This window comes from Dendrobates tinctorius, unplaced genomic scaffold (assembly GCF_039654945.1).
Source record: "Dendrobates tinctorius isolate UK_male_01 unplaced genomic scaffold, ASM3965494v1 ptg000034l, whole genome shotgun sequence".
Taxonomy (NCBI): Eukaryota; Metazoa; Chordata; class Amphibia; order Anura; family Dendrobatidae; genus Dendrobates; species Dendrobates tinctorius.
Window position 1 is genome coordinate 4981411 of NW_027361702.1, and position 15107 is coordinate 4996517.

At 43.2% G+C, this 15107-nt stretch overlaps 1 long non-coding RNA gene across 1 annotated transcript; it reads left to right on the forward strand.

Annotated features, from left to right (window-relative positions):
* Positions 1-956: 956 nt before the first annotated feature.
* Positions 957-12939, forward strand: LOC141087499 (uncharacterized). The gene is made up of 5 exons (XR_012231677.1): positions 957-1872; positions 2365-2474; positions 2570-2714; positions 3821-5005; positions 12599-12939. It is a non-coding gene; the product is annotated as an uncharacterized lncRNA (long non-coding RNA).
* The last annotated feature ends 2168 nt before the right edge of the window (positions 12940-15107 follow it).

Genomic DNA, 15107 nt, shown 5'->3' on the forward strand with positions numbered 1-15107 from the left:
ATGCCCTTGCTGATGGAAGGAGGTTTGCACTCAAAATCTCACGATACATGGCCCCATTCATTCTTTCATGTACCCGGATCAGTCGTCCTGGCCCCTTTGCAGAGAAACAGCCCCAAAGCATGATGTTTCCACCACCATGCTTTACAGTAGGTATGGTGTGTGATGGATGCAACTCAGTATTCTTTTTCCTCCAAACACGACAAGTTGTGTTTCTACCAAACAGTTCCAGTTTGGTTTCATCAGACCATAGGACATTCTCCCAAAACTCCTCTGGATCATCCAAATGCTCTCTAGCAAACTTCAGACGGGCCCGGACATGTACAGGCTTAAGCAGTGGGACACGTCTGGCACTGCAGGATCTGAGTCCATGGTGGCGTAGTGTGTTACTTATGGTAGGCCTTGTTACATTGGTCCCAGCTCTCTGCAGTTCATTCACTAGGTCCCCCCGCGTGGTTCTGGGATTTTTGCTCACCGTTCTTGTGATCATTCTGACCCCACGGGGTGGGATTTTGCGTGGAGCACCAGATCGAGGGAGATTATCAGTGGTCTTGTATGTCTTCCATTTTCTAATTATTGCTCCCACAGTTGATTTCTTCACTCCAAGCTGGTTGGCTATTGCAGATTCAGTCTTCCCAGCCTGGTGCAGGGCTACAATTTTGTTTCTGGTGTCCTTTGACAGCTCTTTGGTCTTCACCATAGTGGAGTTTGGAGTCAGACTGTTTGAGGGTGTGCACAGGTGTCTTTTTATACTGATAACAAGTTTAAACAGGTGCCATTACTACAGGTAATGAGTGGAGGAAAGAGGAGACTCTTAAAGAAGAAGTTACAAGTCTGTGAGAGCCAGAAATCTTGATTGCTTGTTTCTGACCAAATACTTATTTTCCACCATAATATGCAAATAAAATGAAAAAAAAACAGACAATGTGATTTTCTGGATTTTTTTTTCTCAGTTTGTCTCCCATAGTTGAGGTCTACCTATGATGTAAATTACAGACGCCTCTCATCTTTTTAAGTGGTGGAACTTGCACTATTGCTGACTGACTAAATACTTTTTTTCCCCACTGTATATTAAATAGAAGGCTTTCTGATTCACATTATAAGAGTGCTATGCAGGTCCCATTATATTAAATGGAGGGTTATGTAGAGCCTTTTATATTATGTAAAACTGGGGGTTTCATTATATTAAATGGAATGCTTTGTAGAGCACATTATAATAAAAATGGAGGGCTATATGTGACCCCTGTCCCATTATATGAGGAAATCTGTCAGGCTCATTATATTAAATGGATGGCTATGTGGGGTCCACTATATTAAATGGAGCGCTATGTAGAGCCCCCATAAATTAAAAACTTTTTACAATAAAAAACGTCTTTTAGAGTTACAGCTGCCTGCTATAAATTGTAAATCAAGCCCCCCTTTATCACGCCCAAAGTTAGGGAAAAATTAAATTAAAAAAAGCATTTATTTCCATTTTCCCATTAGAGCTAGGGTTAGGTTATGTGCACACGTTGCGGATTCTCCCCCGGATTTTTCTGCACAAAATCCGCAGCTCTTGGCAGAAAACGCAGGTGCGTTTTTGATGCTTTTTTGATGTGGTTTTGGCTGCGGAATTGTCTGCATTTTTTCACAGCAACAGATAGTTTGCCAAACTAGACTAAAGAAAAAAAAAAATTGATGTTATTATCTTGTCCAACCCCTTCTTCCATTCTCTATTTTGCTTTTACCAAATCAACAATGGTGAGTGCCAGAAATGAGCAGCAGAGTGCCCAGCGGGCTGAAGAGTATAGCGCGCAGCGTTTATCGGTCCGCAGGCCATTCAGAATACTCATGCTGGGGTGTTTGCTGCAAATCCTGATGCGTCACAGAGAGCAGGTAAGATAAAGTAGATTAGGGTTGGATTAAGTTAGGGTTGAGATTCGGTTTAGGGTGGGGATTAGGGTTAGGAATGCGATTGGGGTTTGAGATTAGGGTTATAGTTGGGATTAAGGTTATGGTTGGGATTTGGATTAGGGTTGATTGGGGTTAGGGTTGTGATTAGGGTTTGGATTGGGAATAGACTTGGGGTTGGGATTTGGGTTATGGTAGGGATTTGGATTAGGGTTGTGATTGAGATTAGGGTTTGGATTAGGAATAGACTAGTGGTTGGGATTAGGGTTATGGTTGGGATTAAGGTTGTGATTGGGGTTAGGGTTGGGATTAGGGTTTGGATAAGGAATAGACTAGGGTTATGGTTGGGATTAGGGTTATGGTTGGGATTTGGGTTTGGGTTGGGGTTAGGAATAGGTTTGGGATTAGGATTCCGAAAATTCTTGACATGTCTGTTTTTTCACTGTGTTGTGTACTAAAACAATATTTTTATTTTAGGCCGAGCAGCAGCACAGGAGAATGTGAGCCTGTAAATTGTGGGTGCACCCACTCTTAGTGGAGAGAACAGAGAAAGGGCATTTTTATGTTCTTTACAACGATTTGAGGAGGTAAGTTGCCAAATATCTCAAGATAGTTTCCAACTTAGAATGTGTCCGAAAATATATAATCATTTTTTTTCATTTTTTTTATGTCAACTTTGCAGATATCTGGAAAAATTTGTCGTTCTACCGGCTTACAATCACCGCCTTTGATAATCTGCTACAAATCTTGTGTCCCCATCTTATATTGGCTGATATGTTAATGAGGAAGGCCATCATTGCTGAGGAAAGGCTGCTCATCACTTTGCGGTAAGTAACTAATTTTCTGTTTGTATGTCATTAGGCATCTTTCACACGTCATTGTATCCGGTACGTGTGATGAAAGTTTTCACATGTACTGGAGACACTGACACATGTAGACCCACTTAAATTAATGGGTCTATGCATATGTCAGCGTGTTTTTGCGGATCATGTGTCAGTGGGCAAAACACGCTGCCACTGTCATGCACACGTGCACATGGAGAACACACATTGATGTCCTCTGTGTAACACGCATTGCACTGGTGAAGCGCTACAGGAAGCGCTGTTTCCTGGCGGCAGGTGCTGGCATCATTCTCCCCTGGTCTGCAGGATTTCACTGCCATCAAGGAAGAATGGGATTTGTCTTCAGCACCTGCCACCTTGTAACTGCACTTTCTGTAGCGCTTGTTCCCAGCTAGCCATCTGTGTGGAAATGATGCAGCACATGGGCGGCACACGGTTGCCACATGTGTGCCTCGCACACACAGACACATTGACATGGATATCTTTGGTACAGTCTTTTACGGTACCACAAATATCCTGATATGTAAAACACGCCTGGAACCTGTCTGCATTGTTGCTGCTATAAGATGCGTCCACTGTCTTTCAGGGCTTATCTGCAGCATTCTATAATTAACCGCCCCGGTTAATGCACTACCACTCTCCTGCTTGCTTCATTGCTGTACTGCACAGGCGTACTTTTATGTTCTGATGAGTATGGACTAAAGTCCGGAGGTGTGCATGCGCTGGGCCTCTCAGACCTTTCCTGGCGCTTGCTCACTGCAGGAATTCGTTCTGCCCTCAACAGGCCAGATAACCACGGCTGAGCAGTAGAGCGTTGAAGCAAGCAGGAGGGCGGCGGTGGTGCGAAAAGATCAGAGTGGCCTGACGCGGACCTTCAACTCCCATCTGACGTGACCGCCCCACGCAATTGTTTGTAATTTTGTGTTTATTTAGAGCTTTCGTGTCAGACCGGGGCGTTAGCGACACCATTATAGAATGCTTCAGATAAGACCTGAAAGGCGGTGGACGCATCTTATAGCGGCCATAACTGCTGACAGGTTCCCTTACATTTTTGTGTGACATTTCTAATAATCTTTTAATTTTCTTTGCAGATTTTTAGCCACAGTAGAGAGCTACACATCTTTACACCTCCAATTTAGAATTGTAAATCCACCATCTCTAAAATTGTAAGGTGCACATGTACCGTCATCTGGCAGAAGTTGCAGCTCATGGTGATGTTTTCCCCAACCGAGGAGACTTGGCTGCCGGATGCGCAACGTGGGTCTGGGAAGGCCATCCAACTCGGGTGTGTGTGTGAGAGAAACTTTTACTGACTATTTTATGAGTCTAGAAGGTCCTGTGCACTGGCAAAACTCCTGTGATGGTGTTGGGCACCCTGAACAGCAGTGAAAGATGAAAGAATAAGATTGAGCGGCACCAATGAAGGACCCGTCAAGCAACATGAAAATGTTTTTTTAGTAAAAAAAAATTATTCTGTATGTATTTGGATTGTTAATTTTATGTGCGTTATTTTTTTCTTTTTACTAAGTGGGTTTTGTTCCCAAAAATGTTTCTAGATTCTTCTACTTCCCATAGTCCTGTTCCCTAGACTATCATACATATTCTCTACCCCATAGTCCTGCGCTCATGTACCCATAACACAGGTTATAGCCCTTTTATATCCTCCTTATGATAATGTTTATAAAGAACACCAAATGACTAAGTTATGGTACTGCGGGTAATAGCTAGTGTTGATGCATCCGTAGGGTAACTTGCAGTTGGTGAGGGCATTTCAGTGCTGTATGGTCGACTTGTTTGGTAGTCAGGTTGGGTTTGTTGTTGGGCTTGGTTTCTTCTCCAAAAAACCCCATCAAAATTTCATCATATGGAGAAATTGGAGCAGGGTCCTGCAGAGCTGTCAGTGACATTTGCACCAGATTCGTGAAAATGGACTGCCTATCCAGTGTCAGTGAGCGAGCCTTGTTTGCAATTTGCAAGGCAAAAAAATCGAACTCATCCTCAGTCGTTAATTTTTTTTATCACTGCCAGAGTCTCAGTTGCAGCTTTGATGGTTGTATCACTTTTTTTTTAGTTTTTTTTTTTTTTTGTTTGGCTCTCCTGACACCGGATAGGCAGCTCTTTGTGTAACCGCTTCTTCGGCACCAGAAACTCCAGCAGCGGCGGACGCCGATGTGCCAGCAGTTGATGAAGATGGGGCACCAGCAGAGATGGAGAACATGTGCCGCCAGCTCCAGATGAAGTTCCTGCTCCATCTTCGGATTCATCCTCAGCAGGAGGTAAAATGTTCCCTTGAGTGCTGTGTGAAAAAAAACAAACATATTGATTGGGGTATGTTTCCGTGCTGCGTAGGAGCATCGCTTTGGAGGCAGCAAAAAGATTGCTCAGCCGAAAGCGCTGCCAACTTTTTTTCTTACACATGGTGATAACGCATGTTTAACCCCTTCATGACCAAGCCTATTTTGACCTTAATGACCAGGCCATTTTTTGCAATTCTGACCAGTGTCCCTTTATGAGGTAATAACTCAGGAACGCTTCAACGGATCCTAGCGATTCTGAGATCGTTTTTTCCTGACATATTGGGCTTCATGTTAGTGGTAAATTTAGGTCGATAATTTATGCGTTTATTTGTGAAAAAGTCAGAAATTTGGCGAAAATTTAGAAAATTTCGCAATTTTCAAATTTTGAATTTTTTTTCTGTTAAACCAGAGAGTTATGTGACAAAAAATAGTTACTAAATAACATTTCCCACATGTCTACTTTACATCAGCACAATTTTGGAAACAAAATATTTTTTTGTTAGGAAGTTATAAGGGTTAAAAGTTGACCAGCGATTTCTCATTTTTACAATAAAATATACAAAACCATTTTTTTTAGGGACCACCTCACATTTGAAGTCACTTTAAGGGGTCTATATGGCAGAAAATACCCAAAAGTGACACCATTCTAAAAACTGCACCCCTCAAGCTACTCAAAACTACATTCATGAAGATTATTAACCCTTCAGGTGCTTCACAGGAACTAAAGCAACGTGGAAAGAAAAAATGGACATTTTAATTTTTCCAACAAAAATTTTCTTTTAGCATCAATTTTTTCATTTTCACATAGGCAACAGGATAAAATGGATCCTAAAAATTGTTGGGCAATTTCTCCTGAGTACACCGATACCTCATATGTGGTCATAAACCACTGTTTGGGCGCACGGCAGGGCTCAGAAGGGAAGGAGCACCATTTGACTTTTTGAATGGAAAATATGCTGGACTATTTAGCGGTTGCCATGTCGCGTATGGAGAGCCCCTGTGTGCCTAAACATTGGAGCTCCCCCACAAGTGACCCCATTTTGGAAACTAGACCCCACAAGGAACTTATCTAGATGCATAGTGATCACTTTGAACCCCCAGGTACTTCACAAATTGATATGTAAAAAAAAAAAGTACTTTTTTTTCACAAAAATTGTCTTTTAGTCTCAGTTTTTTCATTTTCACATGGATCCTAAAATTTGTTAAAAAATTTCTCCTGAGTACACCGATACCTCATATGTGGTCATAAACCACTGTTTGAGCGCACGGCAGGGTCCGGAAGGGAAGGAGCACCATTTGACTTTTTGAATGGAAAATTAGCTCCAATCGTTATCGGACACCATATCGTGTTTGGAGAGCCCCTGTGTGCCTAAACATTGGCGCTCCCCCACAAATGACCCCATTTTGGACCTAGACCCCCTAAGGAACTTATCTAGATGCATAGTGAGCACTTTGAACCCCCAAGTGCTTCACAAAAGTTTATAACGCAGAGCCATGAAAATAAAAAATATTTTTTCCTCAAAAAATTTTTTAGTGCGCAATTTTTTATTTTCACAAGGGTACGAGGATAAATTAGACCCCAAAAGTTGTCCAGTTTGTCCTGAGTACACTGGTACCCCATATGTGGGTGGGGACCACTGTTTGGGTACACGTCGGGGCTCGGAAGGGAAGTAGTGACATTATGAAATGCTGACTTTGATGGAATGGTCTGCGGGCACCATGTAACATTTGCAGAGCCCCTGATGTACCTAAACAGTGGAAACCCCCCACAAGTGACCCCATTTTGGAAACTAGACCTCCCAAGGAACTTATCTAGATGCCTGGTGAGCACTTTGAACCCCCAAGGGCTTCACAGAAGTTTATAACGCAGAGACGTGAAAATAAAAAAAAAATATTCCACAAAAATAATTTTTTAGCCCCCAATTTTTTATTTTCCCAAGGGTACCAGGAGAAATTAGACCCCCAAAGTTGTTGTGCAATTTTTCCTGAGTACGCTGATACCCCATATGTTGGGGTAAACCACTGTTTGGGCACACGTCGGGGCTTGGAAGGGAGGGAGCACCGTTTAACTTTTTGAACGCAAAATTAGCTGGAATCAATGGTTGCACCAGGTCGCGTTTGGAGACCCCCTGATGTGCCTAAACAGTGGAAACCCCACAATTCTAACTTCAACCCTAACCCCAACACACCCCTGACCACAGCCCTAACCCCAACACATCCCTAACCCTAATCCCAACCCTAACCCCAACACACCCCTAACCCTAATTCCAACCCTAGCCCTAATTCCAACCCTAACCCTAATTCCAACCATAACCCTAATTGTAACCCTCTTTCCAACCCTAACCCTCTTTCCAACCCTAACCCTCTTTCCAAACCTAACCCTCTTTCCAACCCGGACCCTCTTTCCAACCTGGACCCTAACCCTCTTTCCAACCCTAACCCTCTTTCCAACCCGGACCCTCTTTCCAACCCTAACCCTCTTTCCAACCCTAACCCTCCTTCCAACCCTAACCCTAATGGAAAAATAAAAATAATTTCTTTATTTTATTAGTTGATCCTGCCTATGGGGGTGATAAACGGGGATATTTACATTTCATTCTATTTTGATCACTGTGAAAGTGATCAAAATGAATGAATGGAAATTGGAGCCGGCGGGCGCACTGCGCATGCGCCCGCCATTTTCCAATATGGTGGCGCCCATGGTCCAGGACCGCAGGACACCGGGAGCCATAACGGCACTCGGTGAGTACCGGGAGGTGGGAGGGGGGCAATCGGAAGCCGGGGGGAGCGGAGGGAAGGCAGGGGGGGAGATGATGACAGCGGCGTCACATCGCCACTGTCATTCAGTGGCGGGGGGCAGATCGCCCCCGTTAACGGGTGGGGGGGGTCGGATCGCTTTCACCAGCCATGTCCGATGCTACAGCAGCGTCGGACATGGCTGGATTGTAATATTTCATCAATTTTCATTGATGAAATATTACTATTGCTCTGATTGGCTGTTTCACTTTTAACAGCCAATCAGAGCGATCGTAGTCACGTGGGGGCGAAGCCACGCCCCCCTATGCTGAAGAACAAAGCCCCCTGTATCTGCGGGTCGGGTGACCTTTCAGTGACCTAGATCACCCGACCCGCAGGGGGGGCTTTAAAGGCATGACGCCACATAGGCGTCACTGGTCAGATTTGTACCAGGTTTCATGACACCTATGTGGCGTCATTGGTCGTGAAGGGGTTAAAACACATGCAGAATCAACACATGCTATCAATATACTGTGCTAGTAATCTTGCGGAGACAGAGGGAAACGCAAGACAAGTGACATGCTGTGGTGTCAAAAGACGTGCCACATGTCCGATGACATAGGTCTGCCACCTCCATGTTTGTACGCATAGTTGAGAGGGGATTTCATCACATCTCCACTATGCTGTTCTATCTGGACACTACAAATTGAGTGCTGCAGCTGTATGCAGCATTCAATACGCAGCCAATTGTGCTATACCACGTGATAATAGCTGTAATTACAGATTTTGATTTTTTTAATAAAAAATTACCTCCGCAATGTCCTGCTTGTTAGCAGAAATTGTAGCTCATCATAAAATGAGGTTTGCCTGGTGGGAGAGGAGCAACTTTTGGCACAGCTGGAGACAAATTTGTGGACTCTGTCCCTCACCGACCGCCGCCTTTGTTTAACATCTTTCTCTAAAAATCAAAAATAAACACTTAATCACATTTTTAAAAACTAATAGAAACATTTTAAATAACATAATTACCAATTTGCAACTGTGTTGCATTTGGGAATGAATCCCATTCGGGATATAGCTGCCTTAAAGGTTTTGTACAGCAGTGGTCACGGGAAGATCGGTCCTTGTATGCCTCATCTGCGGGGTCCCATATGGGAAGAAAATAACGTACCTACAATGTATACAATAATGTCATTAGATACTATAGTCAACAACCAAAAAAAAAATTAGATATTTAAATATAACCTACCATAACCACAGGCCGAAGGATAACACAAACAAAAACACCTAATCCCAAACCTAACACATCCCAACCCTAATCCCAAACCTAACACATCCCAACCCCTAATCCCAACCCTAATCCCAAACCAAACACTAATCCCAGCCATAATCCTAAACCTAACACTAATCCCAGTCATAACCCTAATCCTAACCCTAATCACAAAATGCAGAAATAATTAAATATATTTTTATTTTAAGTTTTTATTTTGGGTAGCTAACAAAAGGGGTTAGCGACAAAAAATGCGTGGGCTCCCGCGCAATTTTCTGCGCCAGAGTGGGAAAGCCGACGGCCGGGGTCCAATATGTGTAGCCTGGGAAGGGGTTAATAACCATGGATCTTCCCAGGCCATGAATATCAGCCCTCAGCTGTCTGCGTAGCCTTTCTGACTATAGAAATAGGGGGACCCCAAAAAAGAAATGACGTGGGGGGTCCCCCTATATTTTATAGCCAGAAAGGCTAAGCAGACAGCTGCGGCTTAACCCCTTCATGACAGGCAATACGTATATTTACTGACCTGAGATATAAGGGAATATCATCCCCATACAGGTGACAATCCAGCAGCTGTTGGCTGTCCACTATATCTGACAACTTGCTGTATCACAAATGATCAGTGTTGGCACCGTCCATATCTTTAACCCCTTAGTTACTGCTGTCAAAAGTGACTACATCAAATAAATGGTTAATAGATTGTGGGGTTTTGCACTTTATCTAATTGACACACCGAGATCATGATTGTGTGGTCCTGATGTTTGCCATAGCAGTTCATGGCAAAATAGCAGCCTTAGAGTCTCCTGGCTACTGCGGCCAGTTGAGAAGTTAGCGACATTTAGGTGGTAAACAAACACTTTTTCATTCCAGCTATACCACTTTGCATTAATTCCTGAAAATCACCTGAAGGGTTAATAAACTACCTGACAGCAGTTTTCAATATGTCAGGGGGTGCAGTTTTTAAAATGGTATCATGTTTGGGGTTTTCCAATATACACTCACTGGCCACTTTATTAGGTACACCTGTCCAACTGTGTGTTAAGACTTAATTTCTAATCAGCCAATCACATGGCGGCAACTCAGTGCATTTAGGCATGTAGACATGGTCAAGACAATCTCCTGCAGTTCAAACCGAGCATCAGTATGGGGAAGAAAGGTGATTTGAGTGCCTTTGAACGTGGCATGATTGTTGGTGCCAGAAGGGCTGGTCTGAGTATTACAGAAACTGCTGATCTACTGGGATTTTCATGCACAACCATCTCTAGGGTTTACAGAGAATGGTCCGAAAAAGAAAAAAAATCCAGTGAGCGGCAGTTCTGTGGCCGGAAATGCCTTGTTGATGCCAGAGGTCAGAGGAGAATGGGCAGACTGGTTCGAGCTGATAGAAAGGCAACAGTGACTCAAATTGCCACCCGTTACAACCAAGGTAGGCAGAAGAGCATCTCTGAACGCACAGTGCGTCGAACTTTGAGGCAGATGGGCTACAGCAGCAGAAGACCACACCGGGTACCACTCCTCTCAGCTAAGAACAGGAAACTGAGGCTACAATTTGCACAAGCTCATCGAAATTGGACAGTAGAAGATTGGAAAAACGTTGCCTGGTCTGATGAGTCTCGATTTCTGCTGCGACATTCGGATGGTAGGGTCAGAATTTGGCGTAAACAACATGAAAGCATGGATCCATCCTGCCTTGTATCAACGGTTCAGGCTGGTGGTGGTGGTGTCATGGTGTGGGGAATTTTTTCTTGGCACTCTTTGGGCCCCTTGGTACCAATTGAGCATCGTTGCAACGCCACAGCCTACCTGAGTATTGTTGCTGACCATGTCCATCCCTTTATGACCACAATGTACCCAACATCTGATGGCTACTTTCAGCAGGATAATGCGCCATGTCATAAAGCTCGAATCATCTCAGATTGGTTTCTTGAACATGACAATGAGTTCACTGTACTCAAATGGCCTCCTCAGTCACCAGATCTCAATCCAATAGAGCATCTTTGGGATGTGGTGGAACGGGAGATTCGCATCAGGGATGTGCAGCCGACAAATCTGCGCCAACTGTGTGATGCCATCATGTCAATATGGTCCAAAATCTCTGAGGAATGCTTCCAGCACCTTGTTGAATCTCTGCCACGAAGAATTGAGGCAGTTCTGAAGGCAAAAGGGGGTCCAACCCGTTACTAGCATGGTGTACCTAATAAAGTGGCCAGTGAGTGTATAGCACCCCTAAAGTCATTTCAAACTTGGATAGGTCCCTCAAAAAAATAAATTTTGTAAATTTCCTTGAAAAAATGAAAAATTATTGCTACATTTTTAAACCTCCTAAAAGGGTAATAAAATTAGTGTTTTAAAAATGGTGATGATGTAAAGCAGGCATGAGGGAAATGTTATTTATTAATGTTTTTCTGTGGTATGACTATCTGGATTAAAGGGATAATCATTCAGAGTTTGAAAGCTGCAATTTTTTTTAAATTTTGTCAAGTTCCTGATATTTTTTAATAAACACAAAATATATCAATCTAAATTTACCACTATCATAAATTATAATGTGCCACGAAAAATCAGTCTCAAAATTACTGGGATTTGTTGAAGCATTCCAGAGTTATGACCACATAAAGTGACATTGGTCAGATTTTAAAAATTGGCCCGGTCACGAAGGGGTTAATATTTGTACCCTGGGAAGGGGTTAATACCCATGGATCCTCCCAGACCATGAATATCAGCCCTCAGCTGTCTGCATAGCCTTTCTGGCTATAGAAATAGGGGGACCCCCCAAAATAAATGACATGGGGTCCCACTATATTTTATAGCCAGAAAGACAACTGCGGGCTGATATTCATAGCCTAGGAAGGGGCCATAGGTATTGCCCCCCCCCGGCTACAAATTACCAGCCCGTAGCCACCCCAGAAATGGCGCATCTGTAAGATGTGCAAATTCCAGCACTTAGCCCTTCTCTTCCCACTCCTGTGTAGCGGTGGGATATGGGGTAATAAAAGGTTAATGTCACCTTTGACTGTAAGGTGACATTAAGCCCGATTTAATAGTGGAGAGGCGTCAATAAGACGCCGATCCATTATTAATCTAAAAAATAAAAGGAAATAAAAAACAAAATAAAAGTATTTTAATGAAATAAAGACAGTTTTTGGCAAAATTATATTTTTCTGGTAATCCACCAAGTGACGCCCTCGTTCTAGAAAATATAACAAACCAATAATATACTCCCTGGTCCGATGTAGTCCAAAATTGAGTGTCCCACGACGATCTGCCATGGAGAACAGTCACATCAGGAGATGTGACTGCTCTACACGGCTAAGCTCCTGCAGTGTGTTACTGCGCATGCGTGAGAGTTTACCGGAGTTAAGTGACTCCAGTACTCGCTTTACGGCACTGCTGCGTGGGAAAACTTCCACGCAGCTCTATTGCCGTAAAGAGAGCACGGAGCTGCAGAACTTCGGGAAACGGCGACTGTATCGCCGGAGGACAGAATAGATCGCCGTGGAACAATCGATTTGGGATTTCTGCGGACAGAGTATAAATTTGGTTTAATTTTTTTACTTCTTTTCTAGAGGACAGAGGGCTTCAGGGACCAAGCTGTGGTATGTATTCTATGTTTTATGTCATGTATGTTACATGTATGTATGTTTTATGTGTTTTTTTGACTCACAATTGTGCTCGGTCGCAGCAGTCCCATACGGCGACTAAGCACAATTGACGCACTATCGCCGCATGGGGACTGACGCAGACAGACACATACATACCAAATAAAATCAGACGGCTGACATTGATCCCCATGCAACGATAGCCTTCCATGCTGCTGACAATATGGCGACTCCTTCTTCCCGGACACTACACTCCACCCACACACTTCCTCTTCCTCCTACATCACTGCCCTCTGCAGCATTTTTGACATCCCAATCCGCAGCAAAAACGCAGATCTTTCTTCCATCTGCGGTTTTGCTGTGGATTTAACTGACTCAATGCAAGTCAATGGGTGCAGAAATGCCGCAGATACGCAAAAAGAATTGACATGCTGCAGAGAAAAAAAAAACGCGAATCCGCGAGGTTTTTTCCGCACAGCGGTTTTTATTTTACATAGAATATGATAGCGTACAACGCAGCAAAATCTGCTGCGGATCCGCAGGGCCAAAAACGCTGCGGATCTGCAGCAGTATCCGCAACGTGTTAGGGGTGTGTTGGGGTTAGGGTTGGAGTTAAAATTGTTTTTTTTTTACACTATTTAGGCACATCAGGGGCTCTCCAAACGCAACATGGCATCTGATCTCAATTCCAGCCAATTCTGCGTTAAAAAAGTCAAACGGTGCTCTTTCCCGCCATGAGCCCAAATAGTGGTTAACCCCCACATATGGGGTATCGGCCTACTCAGGACAAATTGCACAACAACTTTTGGGGTCCAATTTCTCCTGTTACCCTTGGGAAAATAAAAAATTGGGGGCAAAAATATCATTTTTGTGAAAAAAATCTGATTTTTTTTTTATGGCTCTACGTTATAAACTTCTGTGAAGCACTTGGGGGTTCAAAGTGCTCACCACACATCTAGATAAGTTCCTTGGGGGGTCTAGTTTCCAAAATGGGGTCACTTGTGGGTGGTTTCCACAGTTTAGGCACATCAGGGGCTCTCCAAAGGCAACATGACACCCGCAGACCATTCCATCAAAGTCTGCATTCCAAAACGTCACTACTTCCCTTCCGAGCCCCAACGTGTGCCCATACAGTAGTTTTCTCCCACATGTGGGATATCCGTGTACTCAGGACAAATTGGACAACTTTTGGGTTCCAATTTCTCGTGTTGCCCTTAGGAAAATAAAAATTTGGAGACTAAAAGATCATGTTTGTGGAAAAAATGTGTTTTTTTTTTAATTTTTTTATTTTCACGCCCGTGCGTTATAAACTTCTGTGAAGCACTGGGGGGTTCAAAGTGCTCACCACACATCTAGATAAGTTCCTGGGGGGGGTCTAGTTTCCAAAATGGTGTAATTTGTGGGGTGTTTCCACTGTTTAGGCACAACAGGGGCTTTCCAAGCACGGTATGGCGTCCTATCTCAATTCCAGCCAAAAAGTCAAATGGTGCTGCTTCCCTTCCGAGCTCTGCCATGCGCCGAAATAGTCGTTTACCCCCACGTATGGGGTGTCAGCGTACTTGGGACAAATTTCACAATAATTTTTGGTGTCCCGTTACCCTTGGGAAAATAAAAATTGGGTGTGAAAAGATCATTTTTGTGGAAAAAATATGATTTTTTTAATTATACGGCTGTACGTTATAAACTGAAGCCCTTGGGGGTTCAAAGTTCTCACCACATATCTAGATAAGTTCCTTGGGGGGGTCTAATTTCCAAAATGGTGTCATTTGTGGGGGGGGGGGGTTTCCACTGTTTGGCCACATCAGAGGCTCTCCAAATGCGATATGACGTCAAGCCAATTCTGCGTTGAAAAAGTCAAACGGCCCTCATTCCCTTCCGAGCTCTGCCAGCGCCCAAACAATGGTTTACCCCCACATATGGGGTATCAGCGTACTCAGGACAAATTGCACAATAACTTTTGGGGACCTGTTTCCCTTGGAAAAATAAAAATTGGGGGTGAAAAGATCAATTTTTTGGAAAAAATTATTTTTTTTTAACCATAATTTTTTATTAATTTGTGCCAAGCATTACATCGTATTGACATTGATTTCTTAATGAATAACACAATATTATAGGGAATGGGGAGGGAGGAAAAAAGGGGAAAGGTGGTGACATTACATTTACCATCCAGTCACATTGTCCAAGTGTGAATCTATTACTTAACTACAATATTTAAAAATAGAAAAAACACGACACTCAATGAGGAGGGAGGTGCACAAGTCGGGTATCCAGCCAACTAACAATGTAGTGCAAAAACTTGGCACTCAAAAGAAAAATTGATTTGACAGTTCCTTTATTGTAAAAGGCATCCAGTTAATATACTACTTTTACTTCTTTAAACGTTTTCAGTCATACAATTGACCTTCATCAGAAACAGAATTTTTTCACAGTTGGTTTTAACTGAGAGGAACTGTAATGGAAAATTCCATATATTATT